The 23178-nt window shown below is 32.7% G+C and overlaps 1 long non-coding RNA gene across 1 annotated transcript; it reads right to left on the bottom strand.

Annotated features, from left to right (window-relative positions):
• Positions 1 to 2366: 2366 nt before the first annotated feature.
• LOC125838266 (uncharacterized) lies at positions 2367 to 21816 on the bottom strand. Its single transcript, XR_007443554.1, has 3 exons — positions 21763 to 21816; positions 20097 to 20178; positions 2367 to 2497 (listed from the first exon to the last, which is right to left on the bottom strand). It is a non-coding gene; the product is annotated as an uncharacterized LOC125838266 (long non-coding RNA).
• Positions 21817 to 23178: the final 1362 nt, after the last annotated feature.

Here is a 23178-nt window from a genome sequence, read left to right as displayed (position 1 = left end):
GTTTATGACACTCACTCTTTAGAATACGATAGAAGTTGACAGAGACAAGTTATAGAATCCAACAAGACAGGATTCAAAAAGGGAATAAAAGTAGGATGTAAAACACAACTTTTGTTGTGAATTGTGACGTATTTATAGGTTCAAAATTTCAAACAAATAACAGGAAAATTTGGGGTGTAACTGGAATTTTTGGTTAAATGGACAATTAGTGATTGCCTCCCTTTATTATCACGAGTGATTTCTAAATTAAAGTAATAATATGACTAGAGATTCTTGTAACCTCATACTAAAATATCTCCTTTGACCTTGCCTCGTTTTTACTCTTTCGAAAGATCATCTCTTGGTAACCAAACCCACAATCTTAAAATTAAAGGTGGAGGATAATTATCATCTGAACAACCTCTTCTTGTAACAATGTGTTAATTTAAAATCGCTTTAAAATAAAGCTGAAATTTGGAATAGCAAATACTAGCATGTGAAATAAGTGCTCCACTGAAAAAACAAGTCTATTATGAAATCGTCACATCTCTATATTGTTGAATTACTTTAAAATAAATATAAAAAAGAGGATAATTAATAATCCTCTAATATTTCCTTCATTAAAAAAAGGGGAAGATCTTTGAACAACAACTTTTTCTACTTTTAAAAGTTAAACTTTATGAAATATTGCTTCGCTCCTTTTAGTTCTCTAGAAACTATTACATATATGATTCAAACTACTTTTTTTAATTTCATCTTCATCTTTTTAAACAAAGGTTGATTCAAAATTTATTGTTATTAATATCAAACTTGTCATATTTCTAAAATTATGAGTTTAGATCTACTATTCCCACTTATTTTGGACATCAAAAGTAGATTTAAATATATATATTTTCTTTTTCCTCTCTTTTTCTTGGTGGTGGTTTTTGACAAAGCTTATGTGTATAGCATACTTCCTAAGACTTTGTCAACAACCCTAAAAAGAGGTGGACAAATTTTATCATCTATTTTCTAATTGCATAAAGGAAGATATCTGAGAAAGCCAATCGTAATAAGATGTTATAGGGTACCCCTTTTCCCTTTTCTTAAAAGAAAAAGAAGCCAAAGACATAGAACATCATAAGAGAAAGTGAGCTACTTAAATTTGGCTCAGATAACATGTGAAAAAAATTTCATCTCAATCTAATACTTTTAGAAATTATGACTTAAAAAAAAAATCATCCCAGTGCACTAAAGCTCCCGCTATGCACAAGGTTCGGGACAGGAGGGCCTAGTTGTACATAGTGTTTACCCTCGCATTTCTGCTAGAGGCTGTTTCCAAAGCTTTTACCCTTGACCTCCTAATCACATAACAACAACTTTACCAGTTACTCCAACTTTAGATTATGATCTAAAAGACATTTAGTTAGATTTCGCTTTTATGAGTTCACTTTGGTTTCAAGTTTTTAAAAGCAATTCAAACCTATAATTATACTTTCTGGAAAACTCAAAAGTATATCATACCTTCTTTTTTTTTCTTGAACCTTAATTTACATACCCCTATTTCTATATGAACAAAATACTTTTTCTCAAAAAGGCCTAATGCGTGCTCTGTCTTATTCATACTTGTCTATTGTGCAACTTTATATGGATATTTTACTCCACCCCCCCCCCCCCCCGGACGGATGGCTGCTCAAAAATGGAAGACTAACACATTTTTAAGTTGATGCATTTTTTGAATAAGGAGTGTGAAAGATGCTTTAAACAAATTCAACAGAGAAAAGTAAATACATTATATAAAACACAAAGTGCATAGACAAATAGGGGCCAAAGCAAATAATATGTACTGTCTTCTTGGGATGTGACAATATGTTATCAAAAACGGACTCCAACAGTGTAATAGTGAGGCAAACCTCAATGAAGAGGTTGAGTCCCTAAACGGGATTTATGTAATGTAACACTTGGGGAAATATAAGAGGGTGACAAGAGTTGGTTACGGATAAGAACTTGCAGGCTTCTAGGGTGGTAAACTTTCAAATATGCATGACATTTTAGGCTAATCTCATATCGAAAAATGAGAGAAACATCAGAACATTATACTCATGCTACAAGACTAAAATAATACACAAGTGCGTACATACATTTATCTCCCGGAGATGCAAACCTTGATCTATTTCTGCATCAATTTAAAACTGGATCCTCTGGAGGTTCACTGCCTGACGCATGATCTCTGTAATATGAAATCTTGAACCTTAGAAACGTCATACGTCAAAAGTGAATGTCGTCACAATGTGAGTGCGGGAGCATATGGTTGGAGAAGTTTTCAGGGAAAATGAGAACAATAGAGTGACATCCAAGAAAGCAAAATGCAAGAATGGCATCTGCCAAAATTGTTAGGTTGATGGAATATCTCGATTAAAAAAGAGTCATCATCAGTAATAACTTGCTAAGACGAGGATAATGTTTGTCAATCCTGTTCAGTTGATGAAAGAAGGGAGTTTCTTTCTCCATCAAACAGTTCTCATCAAGGAAGTTGCTTCTGCAAAATGCAAATGAAATCTCAGGGAAGGAGCTAACAGGATGGATAAGAATTTAAATTCAATCAGTCACTTTATGATAGCACATGAATAAAAGGTCAAAGAAATGAGTGCAATCAGCAAATATCACACTTTTATACCAAACACAGAAAATCACTGATCACAAGATACAACCGATTATACATGACAGTTGTAAGTACAATTCTAATCACTCCTTGCAATCATTATCAACCATATTACAGGATAAGATAAGATTATGAGAACTAATTAAAATTAATAAGAACTCTGATGAACACTAGCACCCTTCATGAAATCATTATGCAAGAATAGAAGAAAGTAAAGACTGAGATTAGATGGTAAGAAACAGATTAAAGTTCAGTCGGTGGCTCTGAGCTATCTACGTCATTGCACATAATGTTGAGTCTTGGGATCTTTCAAGTTGATGTTAGATGCTAATGGAGTTGTATTCTGGGTAAATAACTTGCATTACGCACAACCTAAGATACATGTTGGAATGTTATCTAAATAGACCTATAATCTCTTGAATTCATGTGATTTAGCAAAAGAATAGAACACAATGTAAGTAGAGGATTCACATAAGCAATACCAAAGTAATTAGGATGAAGGTTTAGCTATTGTTGGTAGACTTACTGGTTGAGGCATTCAATTAATGTAGAATTCTCCACATAATGGTGCTTTTAACTTCTTCAGGTCCACCGCCAAGAGAAGTTCAGCAATGTGAAACACTAGATAAGCAACAGCATTTCCCTTATAGAAGAACCATAGGTCTGAAAGTCCAAGTCATTTGAGTTTCGTTGCTGGTGAAATTATTAATAGATAATATACATTGACGGAAACAACTACCTTTTCACACCCAGGAATGCTCTAACTACTGATTCTTGAACCCCTTTCACGCTCATGTCACGTCGAGGTACTGCAGAAAAAAAAACAGCAAAATCCAATCCAATTTATCGTAATCAATTAGTTAACATGTTGGTTAACCGTATTCTGAAACACAGAAAAAAATCATTGGCTTATCAAATTATCTATCGAGCCGTGAAAAAGATTCAACAAAAGACAGAAACAAATCCACTATCCATTTTACATCAAGCAATACGTGGAGTAACTCCCGATATAACAGTAAAAGCAAGACGTGTAGGTGGATCGACTTATCAAGTTCCCATTGAAATAGGATCCACACAAGGAAAAGCACTTACCATTCGTTGGTTATTAGCGGCATCCCGAAAACGTCCGGGTCGAAATATGGCTTTCAAATTAAGTTCCGAATTAGTGGATGCTGCCAAAGGGAGTGGCGATGCCATACGCAAAAAGGAAGAGACTCATAGAATGGCATAGGAAAATAGAGCTTTTTCACATTTTTGTTAATCCATGAACAGGATCTATACATCTCAATCGGAAAAGAATCAAGAGAAAAAGAAAGAATCGGAATTGATCGATAGATTTCTCGAAACAAACGAAAAGGAAACGAAAGATGAAACATAAATCATGGATCAACTAAGCCCTCTCGGGGACTTTCTTAAAGAGGAACCTCATGTAAATACCATGGAATAAGGTTTGATCCTATTCATGGAGATTCCGTAACTATTCCAAAAACGGAAAGTTCGACACAATTGGTATTTTTTTTTGGAAATTGGAAGCAGTTACTAATTCATGATCTGGCATGTACAGAATGAAAACTTCATTCTCGATTCTATGAGAATTTTTATGAAAGCCTTTCATTTGCTTCTCTTCGATGGAAGTTTGATTTTCCCAGAATGTATCCTAATTTTTGGCCTAATTCTTCTTCTGATGATCGATTCAACCTCTGATAAAAAAGATATACCTTGGACTCTGTTAAATCATCATCCTCAGCTGCTGATAAGTCGCATGAAACAGTGAGTGCATCTATCCTTTTTGTCTGACATGTGGAACTATAAAAGAATGTTTGCTCAACTTCTTGTCAACTCAAACATTCATCACATCTGCAGGACCAATCATCACCAGGTTTACAGATAGGGTTAAAACTCTACGTTCAAGAAAATATGCAGATACAACTTTAGTTTACTTAGTCATTCACACAAACATATACTTTACAGAGAAAAAGGGAAACTATATATATAGTAATACCATCACAGGAAAGAAAATATGAACCAAAATTTACAGGTGCATCAAAACATAATATCATCATCTACTGACACTTTTCATTATCAAAATTGCCATGATTTCCTCTTTTTTTTTTGAGATTGGTTGATTCCAAAGTTACTCTTACCTCAAAAAGTTCTCCGATTACGCACTAGAGCACCTCTCACTACTAAACTTGCAAACATCTTTCAAACCAGCTTTGGCAGCTCTCGCGTCAGGATTGATTCTACAGCATAAGCACATCTTTAGATTTTCTATTAAGTAAAATAGGAGATGACTAAAGAAAAAGACCTCGAAATATCCATACAAAGGAAAAGTAAATGCTTGCGAGGTCCTGAAAACTGTCCTTTGTGCTCCATGTTTTCATACTTTTGTTGGTCACATTATTTGATTTTTGTTATAATTGAGTTTTGGCCTGTACTTAACTGCTATATCTTAGTTTGTGCATTATATGATTTTTATTATATTCTATTGAATGATCAGAACTTGGACCTGTGTGTATAATTGTAGTTTAAAAAAATATTTTGGCTCAATCCCGGGCTTTCTTTAAAACAAGGTTCTTTGCAAGAAAATATCACATCATTATAATGTAAAACAGGACTTGAGCAAATGTAAATAATAGTGATCCCTAGGTCTTTTGCATTGAAAAGCTAGCTAAGAAAGCAAACAGAGATGAACAAGGAACTAAGGCTCTTGGTCATGTACCTTGGGAAATTGTGATGCCTTTAAGAAATGAACAGTTGATTGGTGAAAAAGAAACACATGAGAGTAGTAATGAGCAATCAGGTGAAGAAAAAAAAGTGGTGGATTTGCAACTGAGTGGTCAGGTGAAGAAGAAGATGAAAACAGATGACATAGGTGGTAATCAAAGTTAGAGAGGAAAGCATTGAGCATAGAACAAGTGAGGAGTCAGCTGAAGAACAAAAAGAATTCTAAGGGTAATCATCAAAGAAAATTTGCAAAAATCTTATGGAGAAAATCCATTAGAAAAATGGGAACAAAATCATGAAAGGGCAACTTTAACTCTAAAAGACCCCAGTATAATCATCAGAGTTAGACCCATGCTCTACAATGAAGATGATAAGATTGAATTTAAAATTCAAATTAAAGAATTACTCAACTTAAAATTAATAAGAATGAGTAAAGTCCTCATAGTAGCCCAGCATTTATGGTAAGAAACCATGCTGAAATAAAAAGAGGAAAAGCCCGTATGGTAATAAACTATAAAGAGCTAAATAAAAACTGTTTATTTGATGGATATTTTATCCCAAATAAAAATAATTTGATTAACCTTGCAAAAGGAAAAACGTATTTCTCAAAATTTGACTGTAAGAGCGGATTTTGGCAAATAAAATTAGCAGAAAACTCTATTCAGTTAACTGCTTTCAGCACTCCAAATGGACATTATGAGTGGTTAGTCATGCCTTTTGGGTTAAAAAATCCACCACAAATATTCCAAAGAAAAATGGATAAAATATTCTCAGAAAAGGAATTTTTAATTGTTTATATAGATGACATTTTAATATGTTCTAAAACATATGAAGGACATTTAAGACATCTGAAAGAATTTTCAGAAATTTGTTTAAAAAATGGAATTATGTTAAGTCAGAAAAAGGCTGACATCAACAAAAATGAAATAGAATTCTTAGGAATGATTATTTCAAAAAATGGAATTGAACTCCAATCACACATTTCAAGGAAAATTATAGAATTTCCTGATAAATTAACAACAAAACAAGAAATTCAAAGATTTCTCGGTTGTTTAAACTACACAGGAGAATTTATTCCGAATTTAGCTAAAAAATGGAATATACTGCAAAAACTGATAAGAAAATCCAATAGACTCGGTTGGACAGAAGAACACACACAGTGTGTAAAAAGTTTAAAAGAAGAATGTGTCAAGTTACCAAAACTAAGATTACTAGAAGAAAATGATAATCTAGTTTTACAAACAGACGCATCTGACTATCATTGGGGAGCATTATTGCAAACCGATTTAAATGAAATTTGCAAGTACACAAGTGGTACTTTTAATGATGCAGAAACAAGATATTCCACAAATGAGAAGGAATTACTAGCCATTGTTAGAGGAATTAGAAAATTTTCAACCTTCGTTTTACCAAAACAATTTGTTATTAGAACTGATAATACGCAGGTGTCAGGACTAATATTTAACAAGCTTCCTTCTGAACCACAGTACAGAAGATTACATCGATGGCAGGTGTTATTATCCTTCTATTCATTTACAATAGAATATATTAAAGGAAGTGACAATTTTCTTGCAGATTTCATTTCCAGAAACGTCCAATATGGACAATCAGACGAAAATCCTGGTAAACAGGATATATGAAAAAATGAAAACAGTGGATGAATCCATAGATGACAAAAGCCAAAAGCTTTTCAAAATCAAAGATGAATTATCAAAATTATCTGAACAATCTCGGATGTTACAATCTGAAATCAATCAACTCAGTACTTCACAGGCTGAAAACATGAGAGAATTTCTACTCTTATGCGAACATTTGGATACACATCCAATACAAAATTCAAATCTGAAAGGGAATATCAATCCCAACAAAGTGGCAGGAGATGTCCCACTAGCACCTAGTGCCAAAAACATCTCGATGGTAAGCACGGATATGCCAACTTCTACATCAAAAGATGGAGAAAAAAGCCGAGCAATAATTCAAGACGCTACTTCGAAAGAAGCAAGCTCATCCTCAGTAAAAGCTGAAAGAATTATATCTGGGAAACCAGAAAGCAAAACTAACCAAGTTCCATCTGGAACAAAAGTATTTTCTTCTTTTCAGGTAGGAAAACAGCATCCTAAAGAAGAAGAATATATTGCATTTACAAGATATGTATACAATCTTCCAGAAAAAAATGGAGAAACAATTGGTGTTTTACGAACAACAAGCTTGTTTCCAAGAATATCAATTTTTCCCAATGGGATGCCAAATTTCACAGCTCAATTATTTGAGTTTGGATATTTAGATCGTGTCTATGCCAAATCAGATCTAAAAGAACTGTCTCAGTTACCAACAAAACTGTTTAACACAGTTAAAAATTACGCTCAAGGAAAAGGGGTTTATTGCAGATTCTACAGTATTGCAATGGAATGCAGAGACCTGCAAGCATATTATCCAACGTTTAACTATATTACAGTTGAAAAAATTAAAGATTTTAATGTTAAGGCTACAGGAGTAGACAAAAAGCTTCCTTATCTTAACAAAAAATGGATCCAAACCAGGAGAGCATTAGGAATAAAAACATTATATTTTATTCTTAAGCGATTCTATAATGAAGACTGTAAAGTCATTGATCAAGATCAAGATTGGGTCTTAATTACCAAAAGTAAATCAAAGTCAAAGGAACTAAAAGAAAGAATTCTAGACATAGAGCTTCATCGCTTAGGAGCAACCGAAGAGACATGGAAACTAGCATGTAAAATGCTAGATCATGACCATCCATAATGTAGCAGAGAAGACAAAGAAGAAAGACGTAAGCACTTACGTCATGGAGATAATTACAAAAGAAATGAATCTTTCCTTTTGTAAAAATCAAAAAGAAGGGTCACATCAGGTCGGCCAATTATTCAAAAGAAGACAATGGAGCGTCCATTATCTTATCACAAAGGAATCTTCAGCCTTCGGCACTCAGAAAAGCAAAAGGACTCGAAGATAATTATGTAATATTATAAGGAAGTCCCTGAAATAATTTCCTTTTGTAATAAGTCCCTCCTTCCATCTATAAAAGGAGAGGAACTTCATACTTAGAGGGCAGACTACATTTTCTGAGAGAGCACCCATCTAAGAAAAATGTTAGGTACCTTCGAGAGTATGAATTTTAGTGAGTAGTAACTTCTCCCGCCAGGGAAAAGTATTTCTAAATATGTTGTGAGTATATATATATATATGTAAGTGTATTGTAAAAATTATGATATGAAATAAAAGTTGGTTTGTACACCTCTCTTCTTATAACTCCATTAATAGTCTTAAGTGAAGGTTGCGATCTTCAGCCTTAGGGAGGAACAGTAGAAAAGTAACCAAAGACTGAGGTCGTTAGGGTGAAAAACTGTTCATAGCCTAAAGGGAGAACTTCTGCGGAAGTGATAAGGACTGTTCATCGACGAAAAAGAAGAATGGTATACACGTAATCTTTTAATTTCATGTTATTAATTTTTAGTACTACACTATCATGTTATATAAATACTCAAACATAGAAAGAAATGCTTAGTACCTATAGAGAATTAAAATAACATTGAATATCTCATGTTAATCATGTTTACATATCATGCTACGAAGTATAATTTTATATTCATGCTACTGGCATAATGAAAAATATTCAACAATCTTTGCATAGCATAAGAGAAAGAGCTTGGAAGCATAAAAAGGCTTTATTACATATGGATAAAGCAATTTACGAATAATTTCAGGGACTTTCCTAAAATATTACATAATTATCTTCGAGTCCTTTTGCTTTTCTGAGTGCCGAAGGCTGAAGATTCCTTTGTGATAAGATAATGGACGCTCCATTGTCTTCTTTTGAATAATTGGCCGACCTGATGTGACCCTTCTTTTTGATTTTTACAAAAGGAAAGATTCCTTTCTTTTGTAATTATCTTCATGACGTAAGTGCTTACGTCTTTCTTCTTTGTCTTCTCTGCTACATTATGGATGGTCATGATCTAGCATTTTACATGCTAGTTTCCATGCCTCTTCGGTTGCTTCTAAGCGATGAAGCTCTATGTCCAGAATTCTTTCTTTTAGTTCCTTTGACTTTTATTTACCTTTGGTAATTAAGACCCAATCTTGGTCTTGATCAATGACTTTACAGTCTTCATTATAGAATCGCTTAAGAATAAAATATAATGCTTTTATTCCTAATGCTCTCCTGGTTTGGATCCATTTTTTGTTAAGATGAGGAAGCTTTTGAAGAATTGATGAACATGATACCTTAGAGGAATCCTACATTGAAATAGAAGAGAGAATGTGAAGGACTTTACAAGACATGATACAAAGTTCACATGGTACATACAGGGGTGGCTCTGCCTTATAAAAGTTAAGGCATGTGCCTTAGGCACCCAATTTTGGAAGGCCTCAAATTTATATCAAGAACAAATTATGTGTTATTTTTTTATTAAAAAAATTAACTATTTATAATAAAAAGTGTATATATATATTATATTTCTTTTCTAACATTCACATTATTTATTTTTTTAAACTCATTTTTGCTTAAAGTTTGTCAACTTGTTGCTTATAGGCCTCAATTAAAATTTTGTTTTAGGCCCCCAATTACGTTGAGCCGCTCCTGGGTACATATGCTTTTGAGTTCGAAGATGACCAATTAAGTTCGAGGGACAAATTTGTGAGTTAGTTGGGCTGTATACGTGCTATAAACTAAATTGGATAGTGACATGTATGGTATTAGAGTTGGACCTTCTTAGTACAAGTAGAAATCTCAACGAGAATGCTAAGTTTTTAAGAGGCCTTATACGGTATATACATCACAAGTTCACATAATATACGTACTCTTTAGGCTTGATAACCAACAAACAAATTCATAATATCAGTCGAGCCAACGGAGACAACACATGCCATAAGTTTAGGTCGTGACACACCACTTATTTGTATTTCTTTTGTGGACCAATAAAGAAGGTATTCTTAGGGGGAAATGATGTCAACAAACAAAACCCAAATACAAGAAATCTCTTAACCATCTGAAAGGTGAAACCATAAAATAAACGACTAATTAATGAAAACCATATTTGTCATTATACAATTATTTTCGACCTACATCAACGGCTTTTTCCAAACATTTATATAAATGTATATTTGTCTCCAAAAAGTTGATTCATTCATGAAACATACTCAAATAATTACTTACTCCTTCGAATTCAAATTATTTGTAGTATTTTTCTTTTACATGCTTCTTAAAAATAATTAATTTTGAGGACTTTTTAAAATTATTTTACCCTCATAATTTATACTCTATTGAAATATTTATAGTATTTAAGAACAACTATTAGTTTAACACAGTTAAAAATTACGCTCAAGGAGAAGGGGTTTATTGTTAACTGTGTTAAACAGTTTTGTTGGTAACTGAGACAGTTCTTTTAGATCTGATTTGGCATAGACACGATCTAAATATCCAAACTCAAATAATTGAGCTGTGAAATTTGGCATCCCATTGGGAAAAATTGATATTCTTGGAAACAAGCTTGTTGTTCGTAAAACACCAATTGTTTCTCCATTTTCTTCTGGAAGATCGTATACATATCTTGTAAATGCAATATATTCTTCTTCTTTAGGATGCTGTTTTTCTACCTGAAAAGAAGAAAATACTTTTGTTCCAGATGGAACTTGGTTAGTTTTGCTTTCTGGTTTCCCAGATATAATTCTTTCAGCTTTTACTGAGGATGAGCTTGCTTCTTTCGAAGTAGCGTCTTGAATTATTGCTCGGCTTTTTTCTCCATCTTTTGATGTAGAAGTTGGCATATCCGTGCTTACCATCAAGATGTTTTTGGCACTAGGTGCTAGTGGGATATCTCCTGCCACTTTGTTGGGATTGATATTCCCTTTCAGATTTGAATTCTGTATTGGATGAGTATCCAAATATTTGCATAAGAGTAGAAATTCTCTCATGTTTTCAGCCTGTGAAGTACTGAGTTGATTGATTTCAGATTGTAACATCCGAGATTGTTCAGATAATTTTGATAATTCATCTTTGATTTTGAAAAGCTTTTGGCTTTTGTCATCTATGGATTCATCCACTGTTTTCATTTTTTCATATATCCTGTTTACCAGGATTTTCGTCTGATTGTCCATATTGGACGTTTCTGGAAATGAAATTTGCAAGAAAATTGTCACTTTCTTTAATATATTCTATTGTAAATGAATAGAAGGATAATAACACCTGCCATCGATGTAATCTTCTGTACTGTGGTTCAGAAGGAAGCTTGTTAAATATTAGTCCTGACACCTGCGTATTATCAGTTCTAATAACAAATTGTTTTGGTAAAACAAAGGTTGAAAATTTTCTAATTCCTCTAACAATGGCTAGTAATTCCTTCTCATTTGTGGAATATCTTGTTTCTGCATCATTAAAAGTACCACTTGTGTACCTGCAAATTTCATTTAAATCGGTTTGCAATAATGCTCCCCAATGATAGTCAGATGCGTCTGTTTGTAAAACTAGATTATCATTTTCTTCTAGTAATCTTAGTTTTGGTAACTTGACACATTCTTCTTTTAAACTTTTTACACACTGTGTGTGTTCTTCTGTCCAACCGAGTCTATTGGATTTTCTTATCAGTTTTTGCAGTATATTCCGTTTTTTAGCTAAATTCGGAATAAATTCTCCTGTGTAGTTTAAACAACCGAGAAATCTTTGAATTTCTTGTTTTGTTGTTAATTTATCAGGAAATTCTATAATTTTCCTTGAAATGTGTGATTGGAGTTCAATTCCATTTTTTGAAATAATCATTTCTAAGAATTCTATTTCATTTTTGTTGATGTCAGCCTTTTTCTGACTTAACAGAATTCCATTTTTTAAACAAATTTCTGAAAATTCTTTCAGATGTCTTAAATGTCCTTCATATGTTTTAGAACATATTAAAATGTCATCTATATAAACAATTAAAAATTCCTTTTCTGAGAATATTTTATCCATTTTTCTTTGGAATATTTGTGGTGGATTTTTTAACCCAAAAGGCATGACTAACCACTCATAATGTCCATTTGGAGTGCTGAAAGCAGTTAACTGAATAGAGTTTTCTGCTAATTTTATTTGCCAAAATCCGCTCTTACAGTCAAATTTTGAGAAATACGTTTTTCCTTTTGCAAGGTTAATCAAATTATTTTTATTTGGGATAAAATATCCATCAAATAAACAGTTTTTATTTAGCTCTTTATAGTTTATTACCATACGGGCTTTTCCTCTTTTTATTTCAGCATGGTTTCTTACCATAAATGCTGGGCTACTATGAGGACTTTACTCATTCTTATTAATTTTAAGTTGAGTAATTCTTTAATTTGAATTTTAAATTCAATCTTATCATCTTCATTGTAGAGCATGGGTCTAACTCTGATGATTATACTGGGGTCTTTTAGAGTTAAAGTTGCCCTTTCATGATTTTGTTCCCATTTTTCTAATGGATTTTCTCCATAAGATTTTTGCAAATTTTCTTTAATCTTTTCTAGATTAAGGCATTTACAAGTAATTTTTCTTAGATTTTCTAAGTATTTTCTTTTAAAATTTCCATTATCTTTTTCAAGATTATATGAATTTTGTTTTCTTGGGACTTTTATAAAATATCCACAAGGAGTTTTTAGGCTTATCATATATAATGTTTGATGATAATCCTGAAACTGTTGTATAAAATCATTTCTTAATAATAAATCTGTTTCCAGTTTATCATAAGCAAATAATTTATGTATAGAAACAATCTTTGATCCTAGGATTATTTCTACCTTTTCCTTTGGTTTTGAAAGCTTTTCTTTATCTCCTGTGATTCCAATCATTGAGATGTTATTTTTATTTATGTCCCAATCTTTTATTAAAAAAGATTTTGCTAGGCTTGCTTCGGATCCATTGTCTATTTGACAACAGGTTGTTAATTTTGTATCATAGAATGTTATTTCTATGAAAACTGATACTTTAAAAATTGTTTCCTTTGGCATTTTATATTTTTGGTATGAAACAGGTTTCTCCTTTATATAGCATTTCTATTCCATTTTTTCATATGCTATAATCCTCTAATTTATTTAGGAAAAGATTTCCTAAGATTAAATCTTGATCACTTGCATGATTTGTAATATAACAAGGGACTGTTACTCTTATTGTATCTAGTTGTATGGGTAAATCTACCATATTTTTACCACTAAAGCTATTTCCTTCGAAGGTTTTATAAGTGTAATGCTTTCCTTCGTATATTGATATTCTAGTTTATGTTTTCCTGTTGTTTGGGTGATTTCTATTACCTTTTCTATTTCCTGATATTCATGATAGGAAATTTTGTCTCTTGCAAACATTCTCTGCATTCTGTTTAATAAATTATCCTCTGTTTTAAGATTTAGTTTTAATCCTTGGATTTTTCTAAATGTTTCTCCATCAAAGGTTGCTTTTAAGGCATATCCTCTGTGATCTTCTTCAGTTTCTAAAATTTGAACTGAATCTTCTCTTTCTTGAATTTCTTTACTCATTTAGTTAGAGTCTTCTGAACTAGTTGAGTATTCTTCATAAATTTCATCATAGAAATCTTCACTATTAATTGATTTTATTGATTCGAGATCCGAATCAATTTCTATTCTATCAATTTTTGAGATTTTTACTCTTCTTTTGTTACATTCGTAACTTTTATGACCTTCTTCGCCACAATTGTAACATTTGCATTTATCTGCAGGTTTTGTAAATTCTTTTTTCTTTTTGTAATATTTTTTCCTAGGTACGGAATCTTTTCTAGAAAAATTCTTTCTTTTTACTAAACTCTTTTTAAGTTTTCTTTTCTTACAAGGTTTATCATTACATCCCCATTGGGAGGCTGCATTTGTATCCAGACAATAAATCTGTGTGTTAATTCTTTTAGCGTTTTTCTGTATGTTATGGGACATACATAGTTGACCAAGTCTATTTTTTAGGAAACTAATTCTTTGACCTAAAGTGTCTCCTATTTTATTTTCTTTTTCATACTCTGAAGTATTTTGCCTAAAAGCCTGGTAATTTTTGATAGTATTTTTCTAGATATGGTACCATTTCTTTACCACTATCAAAGATTTGTAACAATATTCTTCGAATTCACAAGTGTATTCTTGAATATAACTCATTTTACAAATTTGTAATTTTTCTAATTGCTCTTTAGCAATTATTCTTATTTTTTCTCTGTTAGCTGGGGGACTTCCTTGTCCACCAAAGAATTCATTAGCAACGTATTGCTTTAGATTTGTAATACCTTCTTGTAAGGATCTTTTTAATCCTTCTATGGTATCATTTTTTATTATTTTTTCTGAATCTTCTGTTAATCCAGAAACCAATCATTTACTTTTCCTATAAATGTATTTATCATAATGATATATTTTTCTTCATCTGTATAATTTCCTTTTCCTAGTAGGAAATAGAGAAGCATATTTTGAGACCATAGGTCTAGACTATTTTCTGGATCCCTTTTACAATCGAGATCTAGGAATTGAGTTCCAATATCTCATGTTGGGAGTCTATTTGACATAAATTTTGATTTATCGCTATTAAGGTAAATCAAAGTCAAAAGAACTAAAAGAAAGAATTCTGGACATAGAGCTTCATCACTTAGGAGCGACCGAAGAGACATGAAAACTAGCATGTAAAATGCTAGATCATGACCATCCATAATGTAGCAGAGAAGACAAAGAAGAAAGACGTAAGCACTTACGTCATGGAGATAATTACAAAAGAAAGGAATCTTTCCTTTTGTAAAAATCAAAAAGAAGGGTCACATCAGGTCGGCCAATTATTCAAAAGAAGACAATGGAGCGTCCATTATCTTATCACAAAGGAATCTTCAGCCTTACGGCACTCAGAAAAGCAAAAGGACTCGAAGATAATTATGTAATATTTTAGGGAAGTCCCTGAAATAATTTCCCTTTGTAATAAGTCCCTCCTTCCATCTATAAATGGAGAGGAACTTCATACTTAGAGGGCAGACTACATTTTCTGAGAGAGCACCCATCTAAGAAAAATGTTAGGTACCTTCGAGAGTATGAGTTTTAGTGAGTAGTAACTTCTCCCGCCAGGGAAAAGTATTTCTAAATATGTTGTGAGTATATATATATATATATGTAAGTGTATTGCCTTTCGTATACTTATAGTAACTATTGTCACTTCTTTTTTGATTTTGATAGTTTCTGCGATTACATGGATTATATCTATTTACACAAATACCTCGATGATTTCCGCTCGTTAATACATAGAGTCCAATAAGCATATCTTGCGTTGGTACGGAAATGGGATCCCCAATAGCCGGAGACAAAAGATTCATATGAGAAAACATAAGTAAACGGGCCTCTACTTGAGCCTCCAAGGATAAAGGTACATGAACAGCCATTTGATCTCCATCAAAATCGGCATTGAATCCCTTGCAAACTAATGGATGTAAAAATTATGATATGAAATAAAAGTTGGTTTGTACACCTCTCTTCTTATAACTCCATTAATAGTCTTAAGTGAAGGTTGCGATCTTCAACCTTAGGGAGGAACAGTAGAAAAGTAACCAAAGACTGAGGTCGTTAGGGTGAAAAACTGTTCATAGCCTAAAGGGAGAACTTCTGCGGAAGTGATAAGGATTGTTCATCGACGAAAGAGAAGAAAGGTATACACGTAAACTTTTAATTTCATGTTATTAATTTTTAGAATTACACTATCATGTTATATAAATACTCAAACATAGAAAGAAATGCTTAATACCTATAGGGAATTAAAATAACATTGAATATCTCATGTTAATCATGCTTACATATCATGCTACGAAGTATAATTTTATATTCATGCTACTGGCCTAATGAAAAATATTCAACAATCTTTGCATAGCATAAGAAAAAGAGCTTGGAAGCATAAAAAGGCTTTATTACATATGGATAAAGCAATTTATGAAATGGAACAAGTATATTTGCATTCTAGTCATGCATATGATGCAATAATATTTTCAATACATGAAATGAAAATGTATAGAATACAAGAGTATTTTGAATATAAAAATGCTCTATCAATCTTAAAAAATTATATAGTGTTCACTGCATAAGAACTATTCATGCTAAATTATCCACAACCCTGTTTTAAAAACAGCCGCAAAAAATGGTATCAGAGCCAAGTACTAAACAAAAATAATGGATATAAATTTTACTTTAGTAAAATCTTTCTGGTATATAGAAAAAGAAACCTTAGTAGCTATACTTAGATGAAGATCTAAGAAGAAAAATAGTTAAAATCAATTCTTTTAAAAGATATTCAATAGTAAGATTGAAGATTATTTGATTCCCATGAATATGAATCGAATAAAAATAGCCATCTTTTACAGGTTGGTGTCTATCTTTTTTTGTATCTTTTGCACATAATATATTATGCAGGAACCAAACCACACACTGTCATCGTTTACTTTTTTGTCAGCTTTGGATCATTTCTATTCTAAATGAGCTCAATAGACTTCTCCACTATATCAACCAAATTCACATCTTTTTTTTCCCAATCTTTGTTAATTGCTAACTGAAGGAGGGAGGGGGGGGTTAGAGAATGACATAAGAGTCCAATCATTATAACGAATACATTGATCCCAAAACAAATACGCAAGTCACTGTAACCACACCAAATCTACTACTCCCTCTGTTCCAATTTATGCGACTTACTTTCCTTTTTAGTCAGTCCCAAAAAGAATGGCACATTTCTATATTAAGTAATAATTTAACTATAAAATGTCTATTTTACTCTTAATAAAATAATTTACAGCCACACAAATTTCTATCATTCATTTTGGACCACAAGTTTTGAAAGTCTTCCCTACTTTCTTAAACTCCGTGCCGAGTCAAACTACCTCACATAAAATGGGACGGAGGGAGTATTTCTTTTCACAAAAGACTCCGGAAAGAAGAAGGCGACGCATCAGCTTCAGAGGGAGTTGTAGCTCCATATCTTTGTTCAAGGTTAAAAAGCAACCAAAACAAGTTTTTTATAATATCCTTCAAAATACCCTCACTGATCAAAACATTTTTAAACTCAACAAATTGAGTTCCAAAGTTGACACTCACAGTGACCCATGAATAATAAGGCATGACACATTCAAGTGGGTCTTAAAATCCATACTTTTCACGTCAATAGTCTTGATACATTACTGGAACCGAAAGAGCCTCATATTCAGTACCTTTAAAATTATCATAGCCACCAACATCATTATTTGACCTAGCAACAGCTGCTAATTGGGCATCTTTTTTTAATCATGTTGTTTTTATCTATTTTCTGTTCTTTCTAATGTAGCTGCCGCTGCATCCTCAACCAAATGTTTTGCTGATGTGCTCTCATTTCTTTCTTCTTCTCCTTTAGATGAATGCTCACTTGTACTATGATCAAGTTTTCTTCAAATCATCAATCATCTGTCTTTATCTTCTTCTTCACACAACTGCTCAGTTGCACTCTCACCATTTTTTTTCTTCTTTGCCCGACTGTTCACCGCTACTCTCATGTGTTTCTTTTTCACCAACTAATTGCTCATTACTTAAAGGCACCACAATATCCGAAGGTACAAAATCAAGAGCCTTAGTTGTTTGTTCAGCTTTGTTTGCTTCCTTAGTCAACTTTTCCAATGATGTGGTAGCTTTTTTACTATGTGTACCACAGCCAACTGTCATAACCACTAGCCACCAGTTATAGTCATCACCATCAACTATCATTACCATATAATAGCCACCAATCACTATCGACAACAATAACCACCATCAGTCACCACTATATATTTTCTCAATAGGTACCAGGTAACTCTGTCTCACCAAGGCTAGAACAGATGTGAAGAGTCACCTAATATTTTTGTCTTTGGTGGGATTTGAACCTGAGACCTCATGACTCTCAACCACTTCATTGATCACTAGACCACACCCTTGGGTGACCATCAGTCGTCACTATATATAACCAACCAACATCATCATTCACCACTAGCATAAGCTATCACTATCATCCACCACAATTATCAACTACCCCAATTAACAACCATCGTTAACCACTACTACAAGTCGACTGTCATCTCTAGCTACTACCTACAACCACCACCATCAGTCAACACCATTCTTAATCGGCACCCACAACCACTATCGCTATCCATCAGCACCACCAACCATTATACAATTTTTTAAAACTATTTTTGTAGTATTACATTTATTTAGTTTTTTATATGAATTTTACATTTATTATTCTATCTATCCTAATGCATGTGACACTTTTTGGATTTCGAAAGTCAAATGAGCTATTTTTGGACCACAACTTTTTTCATACACCTAGAAAATATTTTGAATTGTCACTTATTGTGATTTGTAGTACTTTTTACATAGTTCTCAAAAATGTAAATTTTATTTATAAAAACTTAAAGATTGCATGTACGAATCAACGATCAAAATTCAAAACTGGGTCTCGAAGTTCAAACTGAGTACATAAATTGGGACTGAGAGGATAATTTTTAAATAAAAGACAACTTCTATACATTCAGATGTTGAGAAGACAAACAATTTAAATTATTTAGTATTCATATGTCAGTATTTAGATATGTATTAGGAATCATATATCTATATCCTAATGTACATCTTGATATTTAGATTCATACATTTTAATCTTAATAAAAACATATGAGTTCATTTTGTCATAAATCTTAATCATTCAGAATTATTCAGACTTATTAAATGGCCTTGCACCTTTTCATTTGAATGGGAAAAGAAAACCAAAAACAAGAACAAGAAGTGAATAGTCAAAATTTTCCTTCAAAGTTCTAAAATTCTTTTGAAATATGGTTACCAATGAAGAAAAGTGTAAGCTTATGCCCAACTGTCCTAGTACTTCCTAGTTTAATCAAACTTCAGAAAAATACAAGAAACGTCAAACATGTTGTACTTTCTATCACTTGGGAGTTTGGACCAGACAAGTTTTGTTGATAAACTAGTTATTTATGCCCTGCATTCTTTTATAATTATGAAGATTTAGAACCTAATAGTTGATAACTAGCAGTGCAATGCCTCTGAATATGATGCAATTCTACTATTAACTGTGATGCCTATGGGAATCATATTTGGAGTTCAAGCTGTTAAATAAAACCTCAGTGACATATGTGTTCCAGGCATTGAAACATGAGGGTGGAAGATTAGCAAAGAAATGTAGACCACCTAATTGTGAAATATGGGTCAGGGGTTTGACTCACAAAAGCAGGCCTCCATTCTTATAAAGGGTAATATGATGTACAACCTCACCCCCCATCCCCAAACAAAAAACCACTACTAGCAAGGGCATTTACACTAGACTGTCAATAGATATGAACATTCATGGCTTTAGGTGATAAGAAAACATAAGTTGATAATTGTACTTCAATTGACAAGCTATGGCCAGTCTGCAGAATAGCTTCAGGAGCCATCCACAGTATGGCGTACCCTTCATTGACTTTGTAACGGTCATAATAGCAAGCCTAAAACAGTTTGACAATTCAGTTGTCAATAAATATCTCAAGAAGCAAAAACAAAATGAATAAGGCAGCGAAGCCTGAAATGCCCGTACCAATTCAACAACCTTCTTTCATACACCAAATTCAAAGATAGTTTGATGCAGCCTTTAATGTAAACTGGTATGTTTACTCCCTAGATGAATTAAAACACACATCTCATTGGATTCAGTATGAAATGGAGATTCGTGAATGGAGTAAAGCAAGTTAGAATATCCAATAACTAACATACTGAATGAAAGAATTACCTTAATATCTCTGTGCATAATTCCATTCTCGTGCAAGTAGTCTAGTCCTTAATAATAATTGCATGGTATACATTCTTATAACCTGATTTGCCAAACAAAAGATGGAGCAAGAAGATTTCAGAAATTTAAAAGGCAACATTGTGTTCCAATAAGCATATGTTCTAGTTCCAATTGCATCATGTTAAGGCATATGGAAATAAACAACTAATGGTACAGATGGAAAGCAAAAGACCACAGAAAGGTGTTGATGTTCACTAATTTATCAGCCAAACAACCCACAAGAATAAGTTTATTATTAAATAAGTAAGAAAAAGGAAACAAAACAAGGTGTTTAACGTCCCTTATTTCATTTAGCGAGAATAGTAGCAAGCACTTATAGATTCAGGGAAAGATCCAAATTTTCCCAAAAAATGACAAGATTGAATCCCCAGGAACAAATTCCAGCAATTTATTTAATGATCATGCCTTTCTTGCAGTTCTCAGATATGCCTGAGAACAATACTGCAACAACAACATACCCAGTGTAATCCCAAAAGTTGTTTCCAAAAAGGGTAGAATGTATGCAGACCTTACCCCCCAGGCAGAGAGGTTGCTTCCGGTAGACCCTCGACACAAGGAAAAACATTTCAAAGCAAGTCGAAAAAGAAATAACGAGATCTCTGAGAAGCAAAAAGCAATAGAACAGTAAAACAATCCTCATCACACCCTAACTTGAGACAATATAGAACCATGCTAATGATTATGTTGGAATGGGAGAGATTCTTAAAAACTAAGTTGCTCGGACTCTCCGAAAATGATGCCGAACCCGTGTCGGATCCTTCAAAAGTTACACTATTTTTGGAGGATCCGACACGCACCCGTCGACATTTTGGAAGAGTCCGAGCAACATAGCTTAAAAATATCCAGTTCTTCTTCAAGCTCCCCAAACATGAGTTAGACTCTTAAAATTGTCAATTTCTCAGGTTGCACCCATTGAGATTTCTTAAAGCAAGAAGCCAGGATCCTTGACGTAGAACTCACAAAGTCATTTATCAGGGAAAAAGTAACTAATGTACTTGGCATTGGGAAATTTCTTCTTTAAATTTTGTCTTAAGAAATCATTTTTGGATCATTTCCCATACTTTGTTGGGTAAAATAGCAAGTGAATATGAAGATTGTACAAGGTGGAATTTAGAGTATGAGGAGAATATTTGGTGATACTTTTGATGTGAAAAATTGTGAACAACATCCAATTGTTAACTGAACTAAACCACAATTTGAAAGGCAAAAAAATTTCATTCATATGTGATGGAAATCAATCACCTTTAGTGAAAAATATAACAATTCTATGCAACGAAACACTAGAAATTGATTTCATCTATAAAAACATTCTCTTACAAATCATTCTCAATTTTATCAAACGCAATCCATAATTAACTAGTTTAATATTTATGCAACAATTTAACTCAATTTTGTCCCCTCACCCTATCTAAAGGGATAAGGAACAACATTAAGCTATTAGGTCAATCAAAATCTCTTACTTCCCATTGAAGCACCATTAGCAGCAAAAGAAACATTCATTTTGGAAAATCCCAAATTTCAGCAGCATAAACACATATTTCCTTTTCCAACCGTGATAACGTAAAAAAAAAAGTTGACAGAGAAGCAGTTAAAGCGGAAATTTTACCTCCGACCATGCGAGTGAGTAACTCTCTGGAATCAACATTCATCCCCCATATAATTGGCGGAAGAGCACATATTCGAGTCTTTGACAAAAGTCCATACTTGATTTCGGAACCAATCTTCGCCTCCAAAGGACTCTCATTTTCCAATTCTCTGCATTTTGCGACAGAATTGGGAGCAGACAACTAAAACTTTGAGGAGTGGAAGAGATGGCAGAGACAAGGTGTCTGAAATGTGCCTAACAAAAACACAAATACCTACTCCCTCCGTCCCTATTTAGTTGTCCACTTTAAAAATGACACACATATTAAGGCAACAATGATTAGCATAGTGAGGTTACAATTTTGCCCTTATTAATTATGATTCCAAAATAAATTTATTCAAGATAACTAATTAATGTTAGGGGAAGTTTAAATTTTCGAGAAGTTTAAATGAGGGTATAATAGGAAAAAAATTTTTGTCCTTTCTTAATTTGTCAAAATGGACAAGTAAATAGGAACATCTAAAAGAGGAAATATGGACAAGTAAATAGGGACGGAGGGAGTACTTGGAACCGTAATTTTGATTACTGCACAAATTCTTAAATCTCAAGTTTAGGAATTCAAAAGAAAATAATATATATATATATATATATATATATATATATATATATATATATATATATATATTCTATCTATCTATATTACTTTAAAAACATGAATTCCTAAATGTTAAATTACTATAGTATCCCTAATTTAGATTGTAACTTTTTTAATGAGTTGTGACTTTTCCGATAAGTTGTGACTTTTTTCGAAGGGTTGTGATTTGTCAATAAGTTGTGACTTTTTCAATAAGTTGTTACTTTTCGAAAGAGTTGTGACTTCTCGAAAAGGTCATGACATTTTAGATAAGACACAAAAAACATTTGTTTATACTATCATTTGTTGACTATAAATAAGGGGTTTCCTCTCAGTTTTCAACCACAAATTTTTTTAATATTCTACTCTTCTTCTTGCATTTTAAAATTTTTTGTGTGATTTATTGTCGTTGAGTGAGTTCGAAATTTAGCGGAATATGAGGTACCACTATTCTGATGAAGTAAGTCGTTCTATCCTAAGAGGGTATATTCCATAACCTCGAGTACTTGAGAAAAATAATTTTGATGATATAATAATTATTTTTTGCTTAATAGATACATTAGTATGTAACATTCCAAATGATGTAGTCTAAATTCATTTATTTTTGTTAGCAATTTCTCTTGTGATATAAATATATGCTTCTGAATATCTTTTCCAAAATTTAGAGAACTGTCACAAGTTGTTTTTTATGCTCAAGACAAATGAATGACTTTATTTATCAATGCTACTTATGTGATTTAGACTCTCAGGATTTTTTCTTCAAAATAATTATTACTATATAAACATTGTCCTTTTGTTTTACT

This window comes from Solanum verrucosum, unplaced genomic scaffold (assembly GCF_900185275.1).
Source record: "Solanum verrucosum unplaced genomic scaffold, falcon-dt-bn FXZP01000079.1, whole genome shotgun sequence".
Classification (NCBI taxonomy): Eukaryota; Viridiplantae; Streptophyta; class Magnoliopsida; order Solanales; family Solanaceae; genus Solanum; species Solanum verrucosum.
This window is presented reverse-complemented; position numbering and strand designations above follow the sequence as displayed.